Below are 25,318 nucleotides of genomic sequence, written 5' to 3'. Positions count from 1 at the left end.
TATTTAGTGGTTGGAATCTGTCTGAAGTTGTCTGTGTGCATGCAGTGCAGATATTGATATAATTTCATTTTTTTAAAAATATTTATTTAGTTAGTTGCACCAGGTCTTAGTTGCGGCTCATGGGATCTTCACTCCCGCGTGTAGGATCTTCATTGCAGCATGCAGGATCTTTAGCTGCAGCATACAAACCCTTAGTTGCGGCATCTGGGATCTAGTTCCCTGACCAGGGATTGAACCCGGGCCCGCTGCATTGGGAGCTCGGAGTCTTAGCCACTGGACCACCAGGGAAGTCCCTGTAATTTCATTTTCTTTCCACATGGGAAGCCAATTTCCTCATCCCAAGTGCATTTAATTGCTAGAGCTGCCGTAACAAAATATCACAGACTGGGTGGGGTAAACACCAGAAACGTATTTTGTCACAATTCTGGAGACTAGAAGTCTGATTGCACGGTGTTGGCAGGTTTGATTTCTTCGAAGGTCTCTCTCCTTGGCTTGCAGGTGGCCGTCTTCTCCCTGTGTCTTCACATGGTCCTCCCTCTGTGCGTGTCTGCGTCCTAATCTCTTCTTCTTTTTTTCCTCCAGTTTTATTGAGGTATAATGGACATACAGCACAGTATAAATTTAAGGTGTACAGCATAATAATTTGACTTACTTAACCCATGGAATGATGACCACAATAAATTCAGTGAATATCCATCATCTCATATAGATACAAATTTAACGAAATAGAAGAAATTTGTTCTCGTTGTGATGGGATCTCTTAGGCTTTACTCTCTTAGCGACTTGGAGCAGTATTCACAACACACAGCGGTGCTGATTCTGTTTACCGCGTCACACATTCCATCCCTAGTACCTATTTGTCTTACAACTGGAAGTTATAAGTTAGTTTCTGTTACACAACACAGTGATTCTGTTACTGACTTCAGTCCTTGGACACTTTAATAAACAGAAATTGGTAAGTGGCCAGAGGAGGAATTCGGGCAAGGCTTTACTGGGACTCACAAACAAGAACAAGAACAACTCACAAACAAGGCTTTACTGGGACTCTGCAAAACAAGAAACAGGTGCCCTTGTTTGCTTTCTGAGGTGGGGCAAGCTTGTCCCCTAAATAGGGTGAGGGTAGGGGCAGATCAGTGGGTCGGGCCAGAGGAGTGGCATAGGTGGTCTGCCCACCCCCTTGGTGCACGGATCATGCACAGTACCCTGCTTTTGCTCACTGCACCTCAGAAGCATCAGGTGGTTTTTAGCCTTTTAGTATCTTATTCATAATTTGCCCCAATTGTGCATGCATGCAGTTATTTTTAGTTCCTTATGGTTTCTTTGTATCTGTTGCTCAAGGAAATGTTTGTCCAGGTGCCAGCACTGCAGCAAAGGGTCCCAGATCCCAGGTGCCAGCCTGTCTCAATTCTATATTTCTATACATTTCAAAATGATCACCACAATAAGTTTAGCTACCATCTGTCACCATACAGCACATTATATAATTATTGATTATATTCCACACATGGTATATTTCATAACCATGACTGATTTATCTTGTAACTGGAAGTTTGTACCTCTTAATCTCCCTCACCTATTTCTAGCCTCCCCCACCTCCCTTGCCATCTTGAAGGAAAAAAAAAAACCATTAGAACTAATAAATGAATTCAGAAGAGTGGCAGGACAAGATTAATATACAGAAAATCTGATGCTTTTATATGCACTAATAATTAACTATTGGAAAGAAAATCAAGAAAACAGTCCGGTTTAAAATTATATCAAAGGAGCTTCCCTGGTGGCACAGTGGTTAAGAATCCGCCTGCCAATGCAGGGGGCACAGGTTCGAGCCCTGGTCTGGGAAGATCCCACATGCTGCAGAGCAACTAAGTCTGTGCGCCACAACTACTGAGCCTGTGCTCTAGAGCCCAAGAGCCACAACTTCTGAGCCCACGTGCCACAACTACTGAAGCCAGCACACTTAGAGCCCGTGCTCCGCAACACGAGAAGCCACTGCAATGAGAAGCCTGTGCACTGCAACAAGGAGTAGCCTCTGCTCGCCGCAACTAGAGAAAGCCCACGTGCGGCAACAAAGACCCAACGCAGCCAAAAATAAATAAATAAATAGATAGATTTTAAAATAAAATAAAGTTATATCAAGAGACTTCCATGGTAGCCCAGTGGTAAAGAAACCACCTTCCAATGCAGGGAACGCAGGTTCGATCCCTGGTCAGGGAACTAGGTTCCCACATGTGGTGGGGCAGCTACAACTGCACACCACAACTACAGAGCTCATGTGCCTCAACTAGAGGGCCCATGTGCCACAAACTACAGAGCCCATGTGCCCTGGAGCCTGCATGCCACAACCAGAGAAGAGAAAACCTACGCCAGAGCTAGAGAGAAGACTGCGCGCCCCAACGGAAGTTCCCACATGCCTCAACGGAGATCCCGCGTGCCACAAATAAGACCTGACTCAGCCCAAAAAAATAAATAAATAAAATAAAATTATATCAAAAAGAGTAGGGCTTCCCTAGTGGTGCAATGCTTGAGAGTCCGCCTGCTGATGCAGGGGACACAGGTTCATGCCCTGCTCTGGGAATATCCCACATGCCGCGGAGTGGCTGGGCCCGTGAGCCATGGCCGCTGAGCCTGCGCGTCCAGAGCCTGTGCTCCACAACGGGAGAGGCCACAACAGTGAGAGGCCCACGTACCGCAAAAAAAAAAAAAAAAAGAGAGAGAGAGTAAAATACCTAAGAATAAACTTTACCAAGGATGTGAAAGACCTATACGCTGAAAACTATAAAAGACTGATGAAGGAAATTGAAGAGGATGCAAAAAAATGAAAAGATATCCTGTGTTCATGGATTGGAAGAATTAATACTGTTAACATTACACAGTGCAGATTTAATGCAATCCTTATCAAGATATCCATGACATTTTCCACAGAACTAGAACAAATAATCCTAAAATGTATATGGAAACACAGAAGACCCCAAATAGCCAAAACAATCTTGAGAAAGAAGAATGGAGCTAGAGGAAGCACGCTCCCTGACTTCAGACCATACTACAAAGCTACAGTAATCAAAACAATATGGTAGGGCTTCCCTGGTGGTGCAGTGGTTAAGAATCCGCCTGCCAATGCAGGGGATATGGGTTCAAGCCCTGGTCCAGGAGGATCCCACATGCTGCAGAGCAACTAAGCCCATGCGCCACAACTACTGAGCCTGCGCCCTAGAGTCCATGAGCCACAACTACTGAGCCCACGTGCCACAACTCCTGAAGCCTGCGTGCCTAGTGCCTGTGCTCCACAACAAGGGAAACCACTGCAATGTGAAGCCCACACACCACAACAAAGAGTAGCCCCCACTTACCACAACTAGAGAAAGCCCGTGTGCAGAAATAAAGACCCAATGCAGCAAAAAATAAATAAATAAATAAAAAATTTTAATTAAAAAAAAACCACAATATGGTAGGGTATTCCCTAGTAGTCAACTGGTTAGGACTCCACACTTTCACTGCTGAGGGCCCAGCTCAATCCCTGGTCAAGGCTACTCAGCGTAGCTCCCACCACCCCTCAAAAAATAAAAACAAAAACACCAGTATGGTACTGGGACAAAAATAGACATATAGATCAATGGAATAGGATACAAAGCCCAGAAATAAACCCACACACTTATGGTCAAATAATCTATGACAAAAGAGGCAAGAATATACAATGGGGAAAAGACTGTCTTTTTCATAAGTGGTGCTGGGAAAAATGGACAGCTATATATAAAAGAAAGTAGAATATTTTCTCATGCCATATGCAAAAATAAATTCAAAATGGATTAAAGACCTAACTGTGAGACCAGAAACCATAAAACTCCTAGAAGAAAACATAGGCAGAACACTCTTTTGCGTAAATCATAGCATATTCTTTTGGATCTGTCTCCTAAGGCAAAGGAAACAAAAGCAAAAATAATCAAATGAGATCTAATTAAACTTAAAAGCTTTTGGACAGCAAAGAAAACCATCAATCAAACGAAAAGACAGTCTACTGGCTGGGAGAAAATATTTACAAATGATATGATAAGCAGTTAATATCCAAAATATATAAACAGCTTGTAAAACTCAACATAAAAAAAAAACTCAATTAAAAAATGGGCAGAAGACCTGAATAGACATGTTTCCAAAGAGGATATGCAGGTGGCCAATAGACACATGAAAAGAAGTTCAACATCGCTAATCATCAGTGAAATGCAAATCAAAACCAACAATGAGATATCACCTCACACCTGTCAGAATGGCTATCATCAAAAAGACCACAAATAGCAAATGTAGGTGAAGATGTGGAGAAAAGGGGACACTTGTACACAGTTGGTCAGAATGTAAGTTGGTACAGCCAGCATGGAAAACTGTATGGAGGTTCCTCTAAAAACTAAAAAGAAAAGTACCATATGATCCAGCAATTCCACTCCTTGGTATATATCTGATGAAAAGGAAAACACTTAATTCGAAAAGATACATGCACCCCAATGTTCATAGCAGCACTATTTACAATAGCCAAGATATGGAAGCAATGTTAAGTGCCCATCAGTAGATAAAAGGATGAAGAAGATGTGATATATATACTGGAATATTACTCAGCCATAAAAATTAGAATGAAATCTTGCCATTTTCAACAACATGGATGGAAATACAAGGTATTATCATACCTAGTGAAATAAGTCAGAAAGAGAAAGACAAATACTGTATGTTATCACTTATCCATGGAAGCTAAAGTATGAATGAATATAACAAAACAGAAAGAGACTCACAGATACAGAGAGCAAACTAGTGGTTACCAGTGGTGGGAGGGCGGGGAGAGAGGCAAGATAGGGGGAGAGAATTAAGAGGTGCAGACCATTATGTATAAAATAAATAAGCTACAAGGATATATTGTACAGCACAGGGAATACAGCCAATATTTTATAATAATTTTAAGTGGAGTATAATCTACAAAAAATTTTAGTCACTATGTTTTACACCTGAAACTAAAGTAATATTGTAAATCAACTGTATCTCAATAAAAACAAAACATAATGAAACAAAAATATAAACAAACAGTAAAAAATAAAGTGATTATTGAGAGGTCTGTACTTATTCCCATTTTGTTATTTGTTTTCTGGTTTTTCAAATTCTTTTCTATTTTTTTCTTTTAGTTTCTTTCCTTGTGGTTTGATGATTTTATTTTGTAGTATGCTTGTGTTCCTTTCTCTCTAGTTTTTGTTATCTTTTGTAGGTTTCTGATTTGTGGTTACCATGGAGTTCATATATGTTACCTATAATGATATCCACTTGTTTTAAAATGATAGTCATTTAAGTTCAACACATTCTAAAAGATCTACATTTTTTTACTCCATTCCCCCACATTTTGTGTTTTTGATGTCATATGTTACATCTTCATATCTATCCTTAACAGTTTACTGTACTTACAGTTGATTTTACAATTTTTGTCTTTTAAGTTTCCTACTAACTTATTTAAGTGGTTGATCCTCAGCCTTTACTATACATTTGCCTTTACCAGTGGAATTTTACTTTGCCTATAAAATTCTTACTTCTTGTTTTAGCCTTTTCTTTTCCACTTAGAGAAGACCCTTTAACAGCTCTTGTTGGGTCGTTTTAGTATTGATGAACTCTTTCAGTTTTTGCTTGTCTGAGAAGTTCTATGTGAATATCACATTGTCTTACTATTCTAGCTTAATAAAAACCTCTTGTCCTCTTGTATCTAGGAGGGAAATCTCCACTGATTGTTATGCATGTTCATTATTGTCGTGTATATCTGAGACCTGTAAACATTCATGTAGATATTAGAATTTGTTTACCACATTTCAAGAAAAAAATATTTTGTTTTGATTTAAATTATATTAAATATATATTTTATAATAATTAATATTTTACGATATTGACTCTACTCCATTAAGATACTATATCTTTCAATTTTCAGTTTTTTATGAACTTTTATAGAATTTTAATTTTATTATTTTATTAATAAATTCTCAGTTTATATAGTTTTTTAAAGATTTATTCCTAGAAGGACTTCCCTGGTGGTCCAGTGGATAAGACTCTGCCTTCCCAATACAGGGGGCTGGGGTTCAATCCCTGGTCAGGTAACTAAATCCCACATGCCACAATTAAAGATCCCGCATGCCACATCTAAGACCAGGTGCAGCAAAAGTAAATAAATAAATAAATATTTTTTAAAGATTTATTCCTAGATAGTTCTAATTCTAAATTCAACATTGTATCAGATGTATTCCTAAGTAGTTTATCATTCCCAGTGATATTATGAAGACAAGCTTTTTTCCCCCAGTATAATTTCTTATTGCCTATTAATTGTGCTATGAACTGAATGTTTGTGTCCCTCCAAAATTCATTTGTTGAAATCGTAACCCCCAATGTTGCTGTATTTGGAGATGAGGCTTCTAAGGAAATTAAGGTTAAATGAGGTCATAAGGTCATAACCCCGATCCCATAGGGTTAATATCCTTATAAGAAGAAACACCAGGGAGCTGGCTCTCCTGGTAATCTCAGAGAGGCTGCAGTGAGTGGTGGTGTGAAGCGAGATCTTAATTCCCTGCCCAGTAATTGAACCTGGGTAGCCTGGATGAAAACCAGGAATCCTGGACTTCCCTGGTGGTGCAGGGGTTGGGAATCCGCCTGCCGGTGCGGGGGACGTGGGTTTGAGCCCTGGTCCGGGAAGATCCCACATGCCGCAGAGCAACTAAGCCCGTGTGCCACAACTATTGAACCTGCGCTCTAGAGCCCGCGAGCCACAACTACCGAGCCCGTGTGCCACAACTGAAGCCTGAGCTCTAGAGCCCGTGCTCCTCAACAAGAGAAACCACCACAATGAGAAGCCCGTGCACCGCAGCAAAGAGTAACCCCCGCTCGCCGCAACTAGAGAAAGCCCACACGCAGCAGCAGAGACCTGGCGCAGCCATAAATAGATAGATAAATAAATAAATATAAATTTATTTAAAAAAATATATAACAGGAATCCCAGCCACCACACCCCCTGGCTCTTGGCCCCAGTGAAAGACGCGTTTCTCATGGAGGCAAAACTGTAAAAACAGGTGCAAAGTTTATTAGAGACACAGCACAACAAGTGGGAGAGCACACAGAGAAACAGCTTGTTCAGTTAAGACAGAAGTAGGGCAGAGACGCACACCCGGAGAGCAAGGGTGTGGTCGTCCCCCCTAACGAGGAGGACCCCAGTAAAGAGGCGGTAAAGTCACTCATATAGGGCAGGTCTTCCAGGTCTCTGTTCACCTCTGGCCAATTATCTGGTTTCTTTCTCCGCACCTGCCCTGCCCTAGGACCCTCCCCAGCATGTGTGCACAGCTTCTTTCCAACATGGATTCTAGCCCAGAGGCCTATGGGACGGCCTTAACATCACCTATTATGGGGTGGTGTCCCCTCCTTTTGACACCCACGGAGGCTTTCTGTGCATGTGCAGTGTCTCCCTTGTCCCAAGGATGGGAAATGTATGACCTCTTGATCTATCACTCAAACAGGGGTTAGCCCCTCTCTGTTCCTGCCACGACTGTTATCTTAAGGCATCCACAGGAGACGAAGCCTGGCTGTTTACCCGGTTTCTGTTGTTACTTCCATTTCAGAGAGCAAACAGGAGGCTGATTTTAAATGTCTAACCTGGAGCCCACCTATCTCTTATCTCAGGAACTGCGAACAGGAGACTAGTTGTAAGTGTCCGGCCTGAAGGCCACGTTTTCCTGCCCCATGAAATGTAAACGGGAGGCCAGGTGCAAGTGCGTAGCTCAGGGTCCGTCTGTCTCTTGCCTCACTGGCACGCACACCAAGGAAACCCATGTGGGGACACAGTGAGGAGGTGGCGGCTATTCACGAGCCAGGAAGAGAGGCATCACCCAAACCGACCCTGCCGGCACCTTGATCTTGGATATGTAGCCTCCAAAACTGTGAGAAAATAAATTTCTGCTATTTAAGGCACCAAGTCTGTGGCATTTTGTCACAGGAGCCAGATCAGACTAAGAGAGATGGTGTACAGGAAGAGAACTGATTTGTACCCAGCAACAGTGCTAAATCCCTTTTCAGATCTTGCTTCTAATAACCACAATTCTTCCTCTTTCTTTCCAGTCCGTATAATTCTTAATTTTCGTTTTTTGTCTTCTAGTGCATTGATTAGGGTGCCAGTTCAATGCTTAAGAGTATGAGAAGTAGGGGGGTCAACTCAGTTGTTCCTGATTTTATAATGTTTCTAAAGTTTTACTTTAAGTACGATGTTTCCTGTAGGGGTTGGTAGCTATTCTTTATTATCTTAAAAGGAAGTTAGTTTCCATTTTGAGTTTGTTAAGGACTTGATTATTAAGAATTGCTGAAATGTACTGAATATTTTTCTTTAGCTATATAGGTAGTTATGTTTCTTTATTAACCTATTTCTACATTAAGATTAAAATGATGCATACATTAATAAAGTCTAGTATTATCTTGAACATATTATTTATTTATTTATAAGGTTGAACAATATGAAATTGTCCTTTTGTGGGCTGGTCCAGTTCCTCTTCTGCATAATAGATGACAATTTAATGGCTTATTATATCGCAGAGTTTCCTGGGTCAGAAATTCAAGACAAGCTCAGCTAGGCGGTTTTGTCTTGGGGGTCTCTCATGTGGTTGCAGTCAGGTGATGGCCGGAGCTGGAACATCCGGGTGGTGTAGGCGGCTCCTGCTCTTGCCGTAGCCTCAGGCCTCTTCACTGGTCTTTTCGTGTGAGCTGTTTGAACCTCATCACAGCACAGCAGCCTCAGGGCAGTTGGACTGCTTACCCGGCTGCTGCAATCTTCATCAGGGAGAGCTTCTGAGAACAAGGTGTGAAGCTGCATTTCCTTTCATGACCTGGGCTTGGAAGCCACACAGCTTAATTTCTGCTGCAATCTGTTGACTATGAACAAGTCACCAGCCCATCTGGATTCAAGGGGCAGGGTGCGTAGACCTCTCCTCCCTGTGGGAGGAGTGGCAAAATCACATTGCCCCTTGTAGAAGAGGATGCTGTGTGCGAGGTGTTCTTGTAGCCATCTTAGGGAAACAAAACTTACCACAGACTGCCCTCTGGCTTTGACCATTGACTTCCGCAAACCATAACCACCTCCTGCCCCAAGACCCCAAACGTCTCATTCCATCGCGGTGTCAGGTTGAAGTCCAAGACCTCATTCTGGAAATCAGGCCCTGTGGCAGGTGAGGGTCCTCAGGACTGCTCCCCTGGGTACCGCTCTTTACGTGCTATTCTCAGTCTTCGTCTTACAAACCTGAAATATGATAGTGGGGCAGACAGAGGAAGACTTCTATAGATATTCCTATTCCAAACTGGGGACAACATGAGTCCTCACACAGCAGCCGCTGGTCCACAGAAATTCCAAATCCTGTTGGGTACGTGTTACCAGTTAACTGTTTAGGGTCCGGTCCTGCTCGCGTGGAGCTCTCTGTACCTCTTAGCGGCACCTTGGGGCTTGGTTCTGCCGAGCCACGCTTCCTTATCCTAAACATCCACGTTTGCCAGAGTGTCCTTCTCAGCCTCCTTCCTGCCCAGACAACGTTGGGAGCCCAAAGAGCTCTTTTTATTTTGTCCAGGGTTTGTCTTTTCAAGTTAATATGGCTGGGTTTTTTTTGTTTGTTTTGGGGTTTTTTTTTTTTACAAAGTATATTTTATTTTATTTATTTTTTGTAAGACCTGCTCACTGCAGTGTTACAGAGTAGATGGGGGGATTAAAGGAGGAGTTATTGGAGAGCTCAGAACCCTGACCCTTGAACCTCAGCCCCGTAGCCACCTCCTTTGCTTCCTGGGCACCCTCTGTCCAACTGTGGTGACAGGGATGCGAAATCCCTGCAAAATGTCAAGATTGTATTTCGTGTCTTTTATAGGCTCTGCTCTGCACCTGCCCCCCTCCCTGATCTCCTAGTTTCATTGAGATCTTTATAAAAATTTTATTTTATTGAAGTATAGTGATTTACAATGTCCTGTTAATTTCTGTTGTACAGCAAAGTGACTGTTCTCTATATGTACATATCCATACATATATTCTTTTTTTGAATTTTATTTATGTTTTTATACGGCAGGTTCTTATTAGTCATCAATTTTATACACATCAGTGTATACATGTCAATCCCAATCACCCAATTCATCACACCACCACCCCACCCCCTGTCCCTTTCCCCCCTTGGTGTCCATATGTTTGTTCTCTACATCTGTGTCTGTATTTCTGCCCTGCAAACCAGTTCATCTGTACCATTTTTCTAGGTTCCACATACATGCGTTAATATACGATATTTGTTTATCATTTTCTCACTTACTTCACTCTGTATGACAGTCTCTAGATCCATCCACATCTCAACACATGACTCAATTTCGTTCCTTTTTATGGCTGAGTAATATTCCATTGTATATATGTGCCACAACTTCTTTATCCATTCGTCCGTTAATGGGCATTTAGGTTGCTTCCATGACCCGGCTATTGTAAATAGTGCTGCAATGAACATTGGGGTGCATGTATCTTTTTGAATTATGGTTTGCTCTGGGTATATGCCCAGTAGTGAGATTGCTGGATTATATGGTAATTCTATTTTTAGTTTTTTAAGGAACCTCCATACTGTTCTCCATAGTGGCTGTATCAATTTACATTCCCACCAACAGTGCAAGAGGGTTCCCTTTTCTCCACACCCTCTCCAATTATGGCTGGTTTTAAACTTTGTGGTGTGTATATATGTGTTTATACTATCTTTCAGTTTACAAGTAGCCTTCACTTTTCCCACTTCTTGCTGGGAACCCTACAATTAGCCATGCTTCTATCCTAATTTTGTCCTGTATTTTCCTTTCTACTCAAACATGTCCCAATTTCACCATTTTTCTTTATTAGACACTCATGTTATCTCTTTAGTTAGCATGCTTGCAACCTCAAGTAATGGAAAATATTCTTGGGAATTGAGGTTATAATGAGACTTTCCTCAAAATGATTCTCTCCAGATCTGCAACTGGGACCTTACAATTCACCAGCTGACTCCACAGTTTGCCTCATTGAGAGCTTGTTGACTTACCTCAATTCTTAAAGACGAAGCTCCCAAATTTCTGTTTTGAGAGTATTTGAGGAGTTTCATGGATGTACACATGAGTTGTTGGGAGGATACATAGGAAATGGGGGGGAAATTTTTGTGCGCTTTTTAATATAACAATTTGGCAAAAGCCACATCTTCAAAATATCTCTTAAAGATAAGACTTTTCTGCCTTGGGCTCTCTGTGAAGGTTCTGTGTTAACACTGACAGAAGCTCTGTTTTTTATGAGAGCATTCACAGAGGCTTTCCCATAAGGTACTTAGAAGGTTTCTCTTTTCTCTGAAGGGGTACACGAGGCATCCCCTTAGGTCTTTCTGAAACCTTGCCTAAGGATTTTACAGTCCCTGAGGACCTTTCTCACTTTGAGAACATTTTAACTGGCTGAAAAGACTGTACTGGGCCACTGTCATTTCCTCATGGACTGGTTCATTTTTTAGCTCCTCTCTCTCCTCTCTCATTTTATTATAAGCAGTGAGAATAAACCAGGTAGCACAGTAACACTGTGCGTAGAAAACTCTTAGCTTGGGACTTCCCCGGTGGCGCAGTGGTTTATAATCCATCTGCTAATGCAGGGGACACGGGTTCGAGCCCTGGTCCGGGAAGATCCCACATGCCGCAGAGCAACGAAGCCCATGCGCCACAACTACTGAGCCCGCGTGCCACAACTACTGAAGCCTGCGTGCCTAGAGCCTGTGCTCCGCAACTAGAGAAGCCACTGCAAAGAGGAGCCCACACACCACAACAAAGAGTAGCCCCCACTCGCCACAACTAGAGAAAGCCCGCACACTGCAACAAAGACCCAACACAGCCAAAAATTAATTAATTAATTTTTAAAAAAAGAAAGAAAACTCTTAGCTCTACCATTTGAGGTCATTATGTTACCGAACCAAACTTGGGTCCACTTGCCCCGCACAGCAAAGCCAATCTTCTGACACCAGTTGTGGTGAAGGAAAGGGCAGCGCTGACTGCAGGCGCCCAACATGGGGCCAAGCAAGGAGCAAGGTTGGCTAGTGCTTGAAAGACACCAACCCCTGATGGCTTTCAGGGTAAGGTTTTTAAAGACGGGATGGGGGGGGCTGTGGGGTGTGATCAGCTCGTGGACCTTCTTCTGATCGGTTGGTGGTGAGGTAATCAGGAGTCGGCATCGTCAACCTTCAGGTTCCAGCCGTTCTGGGGTCTGCGTACTTGTGGGCAGCAGACAGTTAACTTCTCCCACCTGGTGGGGGTCTCAGTATCTGCAGAACAGCTCAAGGACACGGCTCAGCATAGTATCTACAGCCCTTGAGGAGGAACTAAAGACCTTTGACTTGAACAGCTAAAGTATTATTATTTTGTCTTGCTTGACTGTTTTCCCTCCTTTCTGCATTTTCTCACTTCTCTGGTTGCATTTGTTCTCTGGAACTTGGGGAAGGCCTAGGAGGCTAAAGGCTTTGCACAGACAAGAGGTAGGCAGGACACTGGCCGGGGTGCTGTCCTGTTCTGGGAAGGTCCCACAGGCTCCTGCTGGGCTATGATTGGGTGTGTATCTATTTTCCATGTCCATTAGGCGACAGTATTGAGATACTTTCTGCCACTCATAACAAAGTCTCCTTTTGCCCATGTTCCCATAACACTCTCCTTATGTCCCTTCAAGCCCCCATCAACAACTTCCTTGATGACCTTCAGGCTCTGCTAACACCCCTCCTAAGGGCCCTTCAGGCTTTCATTAACATTTTCCTCAAAAGTCTCCCAGATTCTGCTCACCACCCAGTGCCCAAACCAGTGGCAGATGTTTTAAGGTTTTGTTGCAGTAGCACCCAACTTCCAAGACCAAATTTCTATTCCAGTCAGTACTGCTGCCTAAAGCATGTCCCCAAACTATAGCATATGTAACAACAAAGATGTTACATCTCTCACGGTTTCTGTTGGTCAGGAGTCCCTGGAGGGTTTGGCTGCTGGTTTTTGGTTCAGGGCTCCTCGTGCAATTGCTGTCCCCTGGTGGCTGGAGCTGGAAAGGGTGGCACTGGAAGATGTGGGGCTGGATGGGCATCTCTTTTTCTCCATGGAGCCTCAGAGCCTCTCTACATGGTTTCTCCACCGGCACTCTCTGCGGTTTCTCTCTGAGCACCACAGCCTGACAGGCTGCTCACAGGGCCGCCAAAGCTTCAAGAACACGTGTTCAAGCAAGGAAAGCAGAAACACTTTCTCCACATTCTTTTAGCTACAAACAAGTAACCAGCCAACAGGACTCTCGGTGGGGGGAGTGTCACAGTCACATTGTAGAAGAGGATGCCAGCTGGGACATGTTGTCACAGTCAACTTTGGAAAACAAAATCTGCCACATGTGTCAATAACGGGTCCATTGTTGATTTCATATAGTTCCACCTAATACAGACATATACAAATGTGTGGGGGAAGAAACCTGGATTCCATTTTATTCAGTTTTTCATCTATTAGATTGACCTCTACTTTTTTTTCTACTGTGTCTATCCAATTTCGGTGTGAAGGTTATACAGGATTGTAAATGAATTTGAGAGTAATCTATCCTTTAACATTTTTCTAGCACTGCTGTATAACATAATGATGATCAAGTCCTTCACTGTTTGGTAAAATTTTACTGTTCAACAATCTAGGCTTGTTACATTTCATTGAGGGTTTTTTTTTTTTCTTTCATTGAGGGGATTTTGACTACAGTTCAGTTTCTTTATTTGTGATTGATTTAATCAATCTCACTTTTTCCTGCTTGGTCAATTTTGGTAATGTATAATTTACAAGAAAATTGAAAATTTTAATCTAAATTTTCATATTTAGTGGCACATGGTTATTCTTAGTATTCTCATATAATTAAAAAATCTAAATTATCTGTGTTTATGTCCCCTTTTTTATCTAATATTAGTTACAAGTACTTTCTCATGAATGTCCATGAATCTATCACCCAGTCTGAGAAACAGAAAATTACAAATCACTTGCAGTCTCTGTCTGCTGTTCCTCCTTTCCAACTCACTGCTTTCTCCACAGAGGTAGACACTATCCTAAACATTTTGCTTATCATTATCTTGCTTTTTCATTTCATCATCTTATCACCTACACATGTGTGTCTAAATAATATATAATCCATTTCACTTTATTGGTCTTTAACTATGGTATTATATTATATACAGTCTTCTGAGAATGACTTTTTTTTTTACTCAATACTATGTATCTAGGATGTAAACATGTTGTTTATTCAATTGTAGTTTATTTCATAGTTATAGCATAGTATTCTATTGATTGTATATAATAGTTTATTCATTCTACTTTTACATCCTTATTAGATTTATTTTGTTTTAATTAAAAATTTTATCAAGATAATTGCAAGTTCACCTCCAGTATAAAATAAAATACAAAGCGATCCCTAATACACTTTGCCCAGTTTACCCCCAGCGTTAACACTTTGCATAACTACAGTATAATATCACAGCCAGAGTACTGACATCGATACAATCCACAAGACTTACTAAGATTTCCCCAGTTTTACTTACACACAGTTGTATGTGTATATGTATCAAGTTCTATTTGATTTTATCACCTGTGTATGTTTATATATCGATGACTATAGTCAAGATACAGAACAGTTCCAACACACAGAAAATTTATTGTGTAATTTGATACTTTTGAAAATGAATTCATTTTATTAAATCCTATTTTATAAAGTTTTTCTGGTGTGTAGAAGTAGAACTGACTTGGATATACGGACCTGACATCCAGTGACCTTGCTAAATTCATTTTTTCTTCCTAACTGTATTATTTATAAATGATTTCATGCTGCCGAAAAGTTGAAAAAATGTCACAAAAATACAGAATTTAAAGAATTGTAAAGAATGTCTGATTGGTTCAAGTAGATGGACGTGCACTCACCGCCTCTTGCAAGAGCACCAGTATCACAAATAACTGCTGAACAATCATCGACAGGAAGACACTGGAACTCACCAAAAAAGATACCCCACATCCAAAGACAAAGGAGAAGCCACAATGAGACAGGAGGAGGGGTGCAATCACAATAAAATCAAATCACATAACCGCTGGGCGGGTCACTCACAAACTGGAGAACACTTATACCACAGAAGCCCACCCACTGGAATGAAGGTTCTGAGCTCCACATCAGGCTTCCCAACCTGGGGGTCTGGCAACGGGAGGAGGAATTCCCAGAGAAACAGACTTTGAAGGTTAGCGGGATTTGCTTGCAGGACTTTGGCAGGACTGGGGGAAACAGAGACTCCACTCTTGGAGGGCACACACAAAGTAGTGTGTGCATCGGGACCCAGGGGAAGGAGCAGTGACCCCATAGAGACTGAACCAGACCTACCTGCTAGTGTTGGAGGGTCTCCTGAAGAGGCGGGTGGTGGCTATGTCTGAGCGTGAGGAAAAGGGCACTGGCAGCAGAAGTCCTGGGAAGTACTCCTTGGCGGTGAGCCCTCCCAGAGTCGGCCAATAGCTCCACCAAAGAGCTGGGTAGGCTCCAGTGCTGGGTCGCCTCAGGCCAAACAACCAACAGGGAGGGAACTCAGCCCCACCCAACAGCAGACAAGCAGATTAAAGTTTTACAGAGCTCTGCCTACCAGAGAAACACAGGGAGATTGCCCAAGCCTCGTAGATAGCCTCATCCACCAGAGGGCAGACAGCAGAAGCAAGAAGAACTACAATCCTGCAGCCTATGGAACAAAAACCACATTCACAGAAAGACAGACAAAATGAAAAGGCAGAAGACTATGTACCAGATGAAGGAACAAGATAAAACCCCAGAAAGACAATTAAATGAAGTGGAGACACGCAACCTTCCAGAAAAAGAAATCAGAATAATGATAGTGAAGATGATCCAGGACCTCGGAAAAAGAATGGAGGCAAACATCAAGAAGATGCAAGAAATGTTTAACAAAGACCTAGAAGAATTAAAGAACAAACACCTAGAAGAATTAAAAAACAAACAAACAGAGATGAACAATACAATAACTGAAATGAAAAATACACTAGAAGGAATCAGTAGTAGAATAACTGAGGCAGAAGAACGGATAAGTGACCTGGAAGACAGAATCGTGGAATTCACTGCCATGGAACAAAATAAAGAAAAAAGAATGAAAAGAAATGAAGACAGCCTAAGAGACTACTGGGACAACATAAACACACCAACATTCACATTATAGGGGTCCCAGAAGGAGAAGAGAGAGAGAAAGGACCCAAGAAAATATATGAAGAGATTATAGTTGAAAAACTCCCTAACATGGGAAAGGAAATAGCCACCCAAGTCCAGGAAGTGCAGAGAGCCCCAGGCAGGATAAACCCAAGGAGAAACACGCCAAGACAGACAGTAATCAAACTGACAAAAATTAAAGTCAAAGAAAAATTATTTAAAGCAATAAGGGGAAAATGACAACATACAATGGAGCTCCCATAAGGTTAAGAGCTGATTTCTCAGCAGAAACTCTACAAGCCAGAAGGGAGTGGCATGATATATTTAAATTGGTGAAAGGGAAGAACCCACAGCCAAGATTACTCTACCTGGCAAGGATCTCATTCAGGTTCGACAGAGAAATCAAAAGCTTTACAGACAAGCAAAAGGTAAGAGAATTCAGCACCACCAAACCAGCTCTACAACAAATGCTAAAGGAACTTCTCTAAGTGGGAAACACAAGAGAAGAAAAGGACCTACAAAAACAAACCCAAAACAATTAAGAAAATGGTAATAGGAACATACATATCAATAATTACCTTAAATGCCCCAATCAAGAGACACAGGTTTGCTGAATGGATACAAAAACAAGACCCATATATATGCTGTCTACAAGAAACCCACTTCAGACCTAGGGACACATACAGCCAGAAAGTGAGAGGATGGAAAAAGATATTCCATGCAAATGGAAATCAAAAGAAAGCTGGAGTCGCAATACGCCTATCAGACAAAACAGACTTTAAAATAATGTTATAAGGGGGGCTTCCCTGGTGGCGCAGTTGTTGAGAGTCCACCTGCCAATGCAGGGGACGTGGGTTCGTGCCCCAGTCCGGGAAAATCCCACATGCCACGAAGCGCCTGGGCCCATGAGCCTTGGCTGCTGAGCCTGCGCATCTGGAGCCTGTGCTCCGCAATGGGAGAGGCCACAACAGTGAGAGGCCCGCGTACTGCAAAAAAAAATAATAATAATAATGTTATAAGAGATAAGGACGGACACTACGTAATGATCAAGGAATCAATCCAAGAAAAAGATATGACAATTATAAATATATAGGCAACCAACATAGGAGCACCTCAACACATAAGGTAAATGCTAACAGCTATAAAAGAGGTAAGCAACAGTATCTCAATAAGAGTGGGGGACTCTCAACACCTCACTTACATCAATGGACAGATAATCCAGACACAAAACTAATAAGGAAACACAAGCTTTAAATGACACAATAGATCAGATAGACTTAATTGATATTTATAGGACATTCCATCTGAAAACAGCGGAGTATGCTTTCTTCTCAAATGCACATGGAACATTCTCCAGGATAGATCACATCTTGGGTCACAAATCAAGCCTCAGTAAATTTAAGAAAATTGAAATCATATCAATTATCTTTTCTGACAACAATGCTATGAGACTAGAAATAAATTACAGGGAAAAAAATAAAAAAACACAAACAAATGGAAGCTATATAATACGTTACTAAATAACCAAGAGATCACTGAAGAAATCAAAGAGGAAATCAAAAAACAGCGAGAGACAGACAAATGACAATGAAAACATGACGATCCAAAACCTATGGAATGCAGCATAAGCAGTTCTAAGAGGGAAGTTTATAGCAATACAATCCTACCTCAAGAAACAAGAAAAATCTCAAACAATCTAACCTTACACCTAAAGGAACTACAGAAAGAAGAACAAAGGAAACACAAATTAGTAGAAGGAAAGAAATCAGAAAAATGAGAGCAGAAAAAAATGAAAAAGAAACAAAGAAAACAATAGCAAGGATCAATAAAACTAAAAGCTGGTTCTTTGAGAAGATGAATAAAATTGATAAACCTTTAGCCAGACTCATCAAGAAAAAGAGGGAGAGGACTCAAATCAATAAAATTAGAACTGAAAAAGGAGAAGTTACAATGGACACTGCAAAAGTACAAAGCATCATAAGAGACAACTACAAGCAACTCTATGCCAATAAAATGGACAACCTGCAAGAAACGGACAAATTCTTAGAAAGGTATAACCCTCCAAGACTGAATCAGGAAGAAATAGAAAATACGAACAGACCAATCACAAATAATGAAATTGAAACTGTGATTAAAAATCTGCAAACAGGGCTTCCCTGGTGGCGCAGTGGTTGAGAGTCTGCCTGCCGATGCAGGGGACGTGGGTTCGTGCCCCGGTCCGGGAAGATCCCACATGCCGTGGAGCGGCTGGGCCCGTGAGCCATGGCTGCTGAGCCTGCGCGTCCAGAGCCTGTGCTCCACAACGGGAGGGGCCACAGCAGTGAGGGGCCTGCGTAACGCCAAAAAAAAAAAAAAATCTGCAAACAAACAGAAGTCCAGAACCAGATGGCTTCACAGGTGAATTCTATTAAACATTTACAGAAGAGCAAACACCCATTGTTCTCAAACTCTTCCAAAAAATTGCAGAGGAAGAAACACTCCCAACCTCATTCTACGAGGCCACCATCACCCTGATACCAAAACCAGACAAAGATACTACAAAAAAAGAAAATTACAGACCAATATCACTGATGAATATAGATGCAAAAATCCTCAACAAAATATTAGCAAACAGGGGCTTCCCTGGTGGCGCAGTGGTTGAGAGTCTGCCTGCCGATGCAGGGGACGCGGATCCATGCCCAGGTCTGGGAGGATCCCACATGCCGCGGAGCGGCTGGGCCCGTGAGCCATGGCTGCTGAGCCTGCGCATCTGGAGCCTGTGCTCCACAACAGGAGAGGCCACAACAGTGAGAGGCCCGCATACCGCCAAAAAAAAAAAAAAAAAAATTACTAGCAAACAGGATCCAACAACACATTAAAAGGATCATGCACCATGATCAAGTGGGATTTATCCCAGGGAAGCAAGGATTCTTCAAAATACACAAATCAATCAATGTGGTACACTATATTAACAAACTGAAGAAGAAAAACCATATGATCATCTCAAGAGATGCAGAAAAATCTTTTGACAAAATTCAACACTGATTTATGAGTAAAAACTCTCTAGAAAGTGGGCATAGAAGGAACCTACCACAACATACTAAAGGTCATATAGGACAAACCGACAGCAAACATCATTCTCATTGGTGAAAAAATGAAAGCTTTTCCTCTAAGATCAGGAACAAGACAAGGATGTCCACACTCACCACTATTATTCAACATAGTTTTGGAAGTCCTAGCCATGGCAGTCAGAGAAGAAAAGGAAATAAAAGGAACACAAATTGGAAAAGAAGAAGTAAAACTGTCACTGTTTGCAGATGACATGATACTATACATAGAGAATCCTAAAGGTGCCACGAGAAAACTACTAGCACTAATCAATGAATTTGGTAAAGTTGCAGGATACAAAATTAATGCACAGAAATCTCTTGCATTCCTATACACTAACAACAAAAGATCAGAAAGAGAAATTAAGGAGACAATCCCATTCACCACTGCAACAAAAAGAATAAAATACCTAGGAATACACCTACCTAAGGAGGTAAAAGACCTGTACTCAGAAAACTGTATGTCACGGATGAAAGAAATCAAAGATGACACAAACAGATGGAGAGGTATACCATGTTCTTGGACTGAAAGAATCAATATTGTGAAAATGACTATACTACCCAAAGCAATCTACAGATTCAATGCAATCCCTATCAAATTACCAATGGTATTTTTTACAGAACTAGGGAAAAAAATCTTAAAATTTGTATGGAGACAGAAAAGACCCCGAATAGCCAAAGAGGTCTTGAGGGAAAAAAACGGAGCTGGAGGAATCAGACTCCCTGACTTCAGACTATACTACAAAGCTACAGTAATCAAGACAATATGGTACTGGCACAAAAACAGAAATATAGATCAATGGAACAGGATAGAAAGCCCAGAGATAAACCCACGCACCTATGGTCAACTAATCTATGACAAAGGAGGCAAGGATATACAATGGAGAAAAGACAGTCTCTTCAATAAGAGGTGCTGGGAAAACTGGAAGCTACATGTAAAAGAATGAAATTAGAACACTCCCTAACACCATACACAAAAATAAACTCAAAATGGATTAGAGACCTAAATGTAAGACTGGACACTATGAAACTCTTAGAGGAAAATACAGGAAAAACACTCTTTGACACAATTCACAGCAAGATCTTTTTTGACCCACCCTCTAGAGTAATGGAAATAAAAACAAAAATAAACAAATGGGACCTAATGAAACTTAAAAGCTTTTGCACAGCAAAGGAAACTATAAACAAGACGAAAAGATAACCCTCAGAATGGGAGAAAATATCTGCAAATGAATCAACAGACAAAGGATTAATCTCTAAAATACATAAACAGCTCATGCAGCTCAATATTAACAAAACAAACAACCCAATCCAAAAATGGGCAGAAGACCTAAATAGACATTTCTCCAAAGAAGACATACAGATGGCCAAGAGGCACATGAAAAGCTGCTCAACATCACTAATTATTAGAGAAATGAAAATCAAAACTACAATCAGGTATCACCTCACACCAGTTAGAATGGGCATCATCAGAAAATGTAAAAAAACAAATGCTGGAGAGGGTGTGGAGCAAAGGGAACCCTCTTGCACTGTTGGTGGGAATGTAAAGTGATACAGCCACTATGGAGAACAGTATGGAGGTTCCTTAAAAAACTAAAAATAGAATTACCATATGACTCAGCAATCCCACTACTGGGCATACACCCAGAGAAAACCATAATTCAAAAAGACACATGCACCCCAATGTTCATTGCAGCACTATTTACAATAGCCGGGTCATGGAAGCAACCTAAATGCCCATCGACAGATGAATGGATAAAGATGTGGTACATATATACAATGGAATATTACTCAGCCATAAAAAGGAACGAAAATGGTCATTTGTGGAGACGTGGATGGACCGAGAGACTGTCATACAGAGTGAAGTAAGTCAGAAAGAGAAAAACTAATATCTTATACTAACACATGTATGTAGAATCTAGAAAAATGGTACAGATGAACCAGTTTGCAAGGCAGAAATAGAGACACAGATGGAGAGAACAAATGTATGGACACCAAGGGGGGAAAGTGGTGGGGGGAGGGTGGTGGTGGTGTGATGAATTGGGTGATTGGGATTGACATGTATACACTGATGTGTATAAAATAGATAACTAGTAAGAACCTGCTGTATAAAATAAATAAAATTAAGTTTAAAAAAAAGAATTGTAAAGAATTCCTAAATACCCTTTACTTATACTTCCCCAATTTTATTGCTTTACCACATCTGCTTTCTCTATAAAAGAACATATTTTTCGTGAAAGGTACGAGCATGAGTTGCAGATGTGAGTCCTCTATACTCCCCAGTGCTTCAGTATCTCCAACAAGGTCATTCTATTATCTAGTGACCATAAAATTATCAAATTGAGGAAATTAACATAAATGTCATACTATTACCTAATACACAAAACTTATACAAATTCCATCAATTGCCCAGATAATGTCTAAGAAACAAAATTTGTGTTTGGTGTGCAGTGCCCTGTCTCTAGCTCTTTTTTCACTGGAGCAGCCTTTCAGCCTTTTTCTTCTACAACCTCAACGTTTTTTAAAGTGCATGCCATTTTCATGGTAAATGGCCGTAACTTTTGTTTGCCAGATATTTCCTCACAATTTAGATTCAGGTTATGCATTTGGGGCAGGAATACTACAGAAATGACATTGTGTCCTTCTCAGAGAATTACAGCAACAGTTCCCTGATATTTGTTTGTACCAGTAGTGGCAATATTACTTTTGATTGCTTAATTAAGGTGGTAAATGCCAGATTTCTTTTTCCAACCGTAATTAATAAGTGTCTTGTGGGCAGATGTTCTGAACCTAATAAAATAACCTCTCATAAAGCTGTCACTCAAAAAAAAAAAAAACCCAAAAAACTGTCACTCACCCAGTTTTAGCATTCATTAATGATTCTTGCCTAAAACAAGTATTACTGTGCTGGCTACCAAATGGTCATTTCCTTTCGTATTTATTGATATTCAACTGTTTAAAAGAGTTTTCCCCTCTTCCCTAGTTGTTTATACATTTATATATCTATATATCATTATGGATATATGGATTGTTATTTTATTCTTTGGGTTGTAACCTGTTATCATTATTTATTTGGTCCCAGTTTTGGCCAGTGTGTTAGAGCTGCTTGCAGTGTCCTTCGGGGCTTGTTCTGTGGCCTAGCATGTGCTCTGTGTGGCACAAAGTTCCATGTGTGCTTGGGGAGTCTGCTGCAGTGGAGTAGAGTGCTCCACATGTCTGCTAGGTCCAGCTGGTTTAGAGTGTTGTTCAAATTGCCTGTTTCCTTGCTGAATGTCATGGGTTGAATTGTTTCCCCCCGAAAAGAGATGTTGGAATCCTAAACCCCCACCTCAGAATCTGACCTTATTTAGAGACAGGGTCTTTACAGAGATAACTATGTTCAAATGAGGTCTTTAGGGGCTTCCCTGGTGGCGCAGTGGTTGAGAGTCCGCCTGACGATGCAGGGGACACGGGTTCATGCCCCGGTCCGGGAAGATCCCACATGCCGCGGAGCGGCTGGGCCCGTGAGCCATGGCTGCTGAGCCTGCACGTCCGGAGCCTGTGCTCCGCAATGGGAAAGGCCACAACAGTGAGAGGCCCGCGTAGAGAAAAAAAAAAATGAGGTCTTTAGGGTGGGCCCTGAACCAGTAGGACTGATATCCTTATAAAAAGGAGAAATTTGGACACGAAATAGACACACATAAGGAGAAAAATGATGTGAAGACACAATGGGAGAAGACGGAGACCTAGAAGTTGAAGAGAGAATCCTGGAACAGATTCTCCCCTCACAGTCCTCAGGAGGAATCAACCCTGCTGGCACCTTGACTTCAGACTTGTGACCTCCAGAACTATGAAAAATATAAAAAATAAATTTCTGTTACTTAAACCACTCATTTTGTAGTACTCTGTTACAGCAGCCCTTGCAAACAAATGAAGATTTTGGCTGGAAAACAGGGTGCTGCTTTAGCAAATACCTAAAAATGTGGAAGTGGCTTTGGAATTGGTAGAGGATGGAAGAGTTTTGAGGTACTTGATAGAAAAAGCCCAGATTGCCTTGAGGACACTGTTGGTAGAAATACGAATGTTAAGGTAGTACTGGTGAGGTGTCAGACAAAAATGAGGGACGTGTTATTGGAAATCAGAGAAAAGCGGCAGAGAACTTGGCTGACTTGTGTTCTAGTGTTTAATGGAAGGCAGAACTTGTGAGTGATGAACTTGGATATTTAGCTGAAGAGATTACTAAGCAAAGTGTTGAAGGCATGACTTAACTTCTTCTGAGAATGTATTGTTAAACATAAAGGAACTAGATCATGAAGATCTGGAAGACTCTCAGCTTACTCATATCGCAAAAAACGAGAAAGCAAGCTCAGGAGAGAACACCAAGCATGTGGCCAGACGCTGCTTGCTCAAGAGATTATGGGTGTATGGCTTGTGAATCCAATTAATCATCTCAGCAGAAATGCTACCAACTTGGACTGAAGGGAACAGAGCAAGGTTGAAATGAAGGAACTTTGTCAAACTTCTGAGATTCTACAGGCAGGAAACAGGCTGGAAACAGGCTGTGAACATAGGTTATCCTTAAAGCAAAGGGAAGAATGACCCTGAGGGCAGGGCCACTTCCTTGGTTCCAGAAGGTGAAGCCTCCTTTTTAATTCCAGAGGGCTGGCCCACCATCCAGGGTTGAAGGGGCAGGGCCACCACCCCAGTGGGCTCAGAGGACAGAGTATTTAGCCAAAGAGGGTTATTCTCAAGCCTTAACATCTAATGGAACTTACCCTGCTAGTTTTTGGACTTGGTTGGGACTCATAACACCCTTTTTCCTGATTTCTTCCTTTTGGAATGGGAATGTCTATCCCATGCCTATCTGATTATTGTATTTTGGAAGCAGATATCTTATCTGGTGTCACAGATTCACAGATGAAGAGGAATATTGCCCCAGGATGAATCATATCCCAAGTCTCACCCATACCTGATTTAGATGAGATTATGGACTTAGAGTTGATGTTGGAGTGGATTAAGATTTGGGGGGATGTTGGGCAGGGGTGAATGTATTTTGCATGTGAAAAGCATATGAATTTGGTGGGGTGGGGAGGGGCAGGAGGGCAGACTGTTATGGGTTGAATTGCATCCTGTCAAAAAAGACGCTGGATTCCTAACCCCCAGTATCTCAGAATGAGAAGTTAATTAGAGACAGGGTCTTTACAGAGATAATCAAGTTTAAATTAGATCACAGGGTGAGAACTAAGCCAATATGACTGGCATCCTTAAAAGAACAGGAAATTTGGACACAGAGCTGGTAACAGCGAGGCATGGGGTACTGCAAGAATAAGCTGCCTCCTACAAGGTATGGTTCACTTTTTCACTGAAGGGAAGGGCCTCTACATCAGGAGTTAGTGGGTTCTGTGGGTAATACCGTGTCTGCCTCAACCATTCAACTCTGCCACTGCAGTGCAAAAGCAGCCGGACAGCAATACACAGATTGTGTCTGCCTGTGGTCCAAGGAAACTTGATGGATGGACACTGATACTTGAATTTCAAATAATTTTCTCATTTCATAAAAGTTTGGCTCTTTTTAACCATTTAAACATGTAAAAGCTTCTTACTTGCCATCCATACAAATATGGGCTGCAATCTGTATTTGGCCTGCAGTCTGTAGTTTGCCAACATCTAGACCATATCCCCAAGTGAAGAGCATACAGTGCAAAGTATACCACGAGTTTGCTAGGCTGAGTCCTCGGACACTTCTCAGATATCGCTACTCCAATTATCAATTATCAAGAGACAACTTTTCTAATGCACGTTTACATAAGGGATTAGTGCGCACTTAAGGTAGATGACTCTAATTCAGCAAGCCAACTGTGTATTTGGTGTCCACCATCTCAACGCTACAGCTCTGAGTAAGCAATTATTTCAGCAATGTCAGAGCGTGGCTGAGTTCAGTACTCTGCCTTGAGATGAGATTCCAGGCCTTCAAGTCTGTCCTTGTTGTGTTTAAGAGCCGATGTAACCAGAATGAGCCATCTCATCTCCT

This window comes from Stenella coeruleoalba (genome assembly GCF_951394435.1).
Source record: "Stenella coeruleoalba genome assembly, chromosome: 14".
Classification (NCBI taxonomy): domain Eukaryota; kingdom Metazoa; phylum Chordata; class Mammalia; order Artiodactyla; family Delphinidae; genus Stenella; species Stenella coeruleoalba.
The sequence above is the reverse complement of the archived record's forward strand: the minus strand, read 5'-3'. Positions refer to the sequence as shown.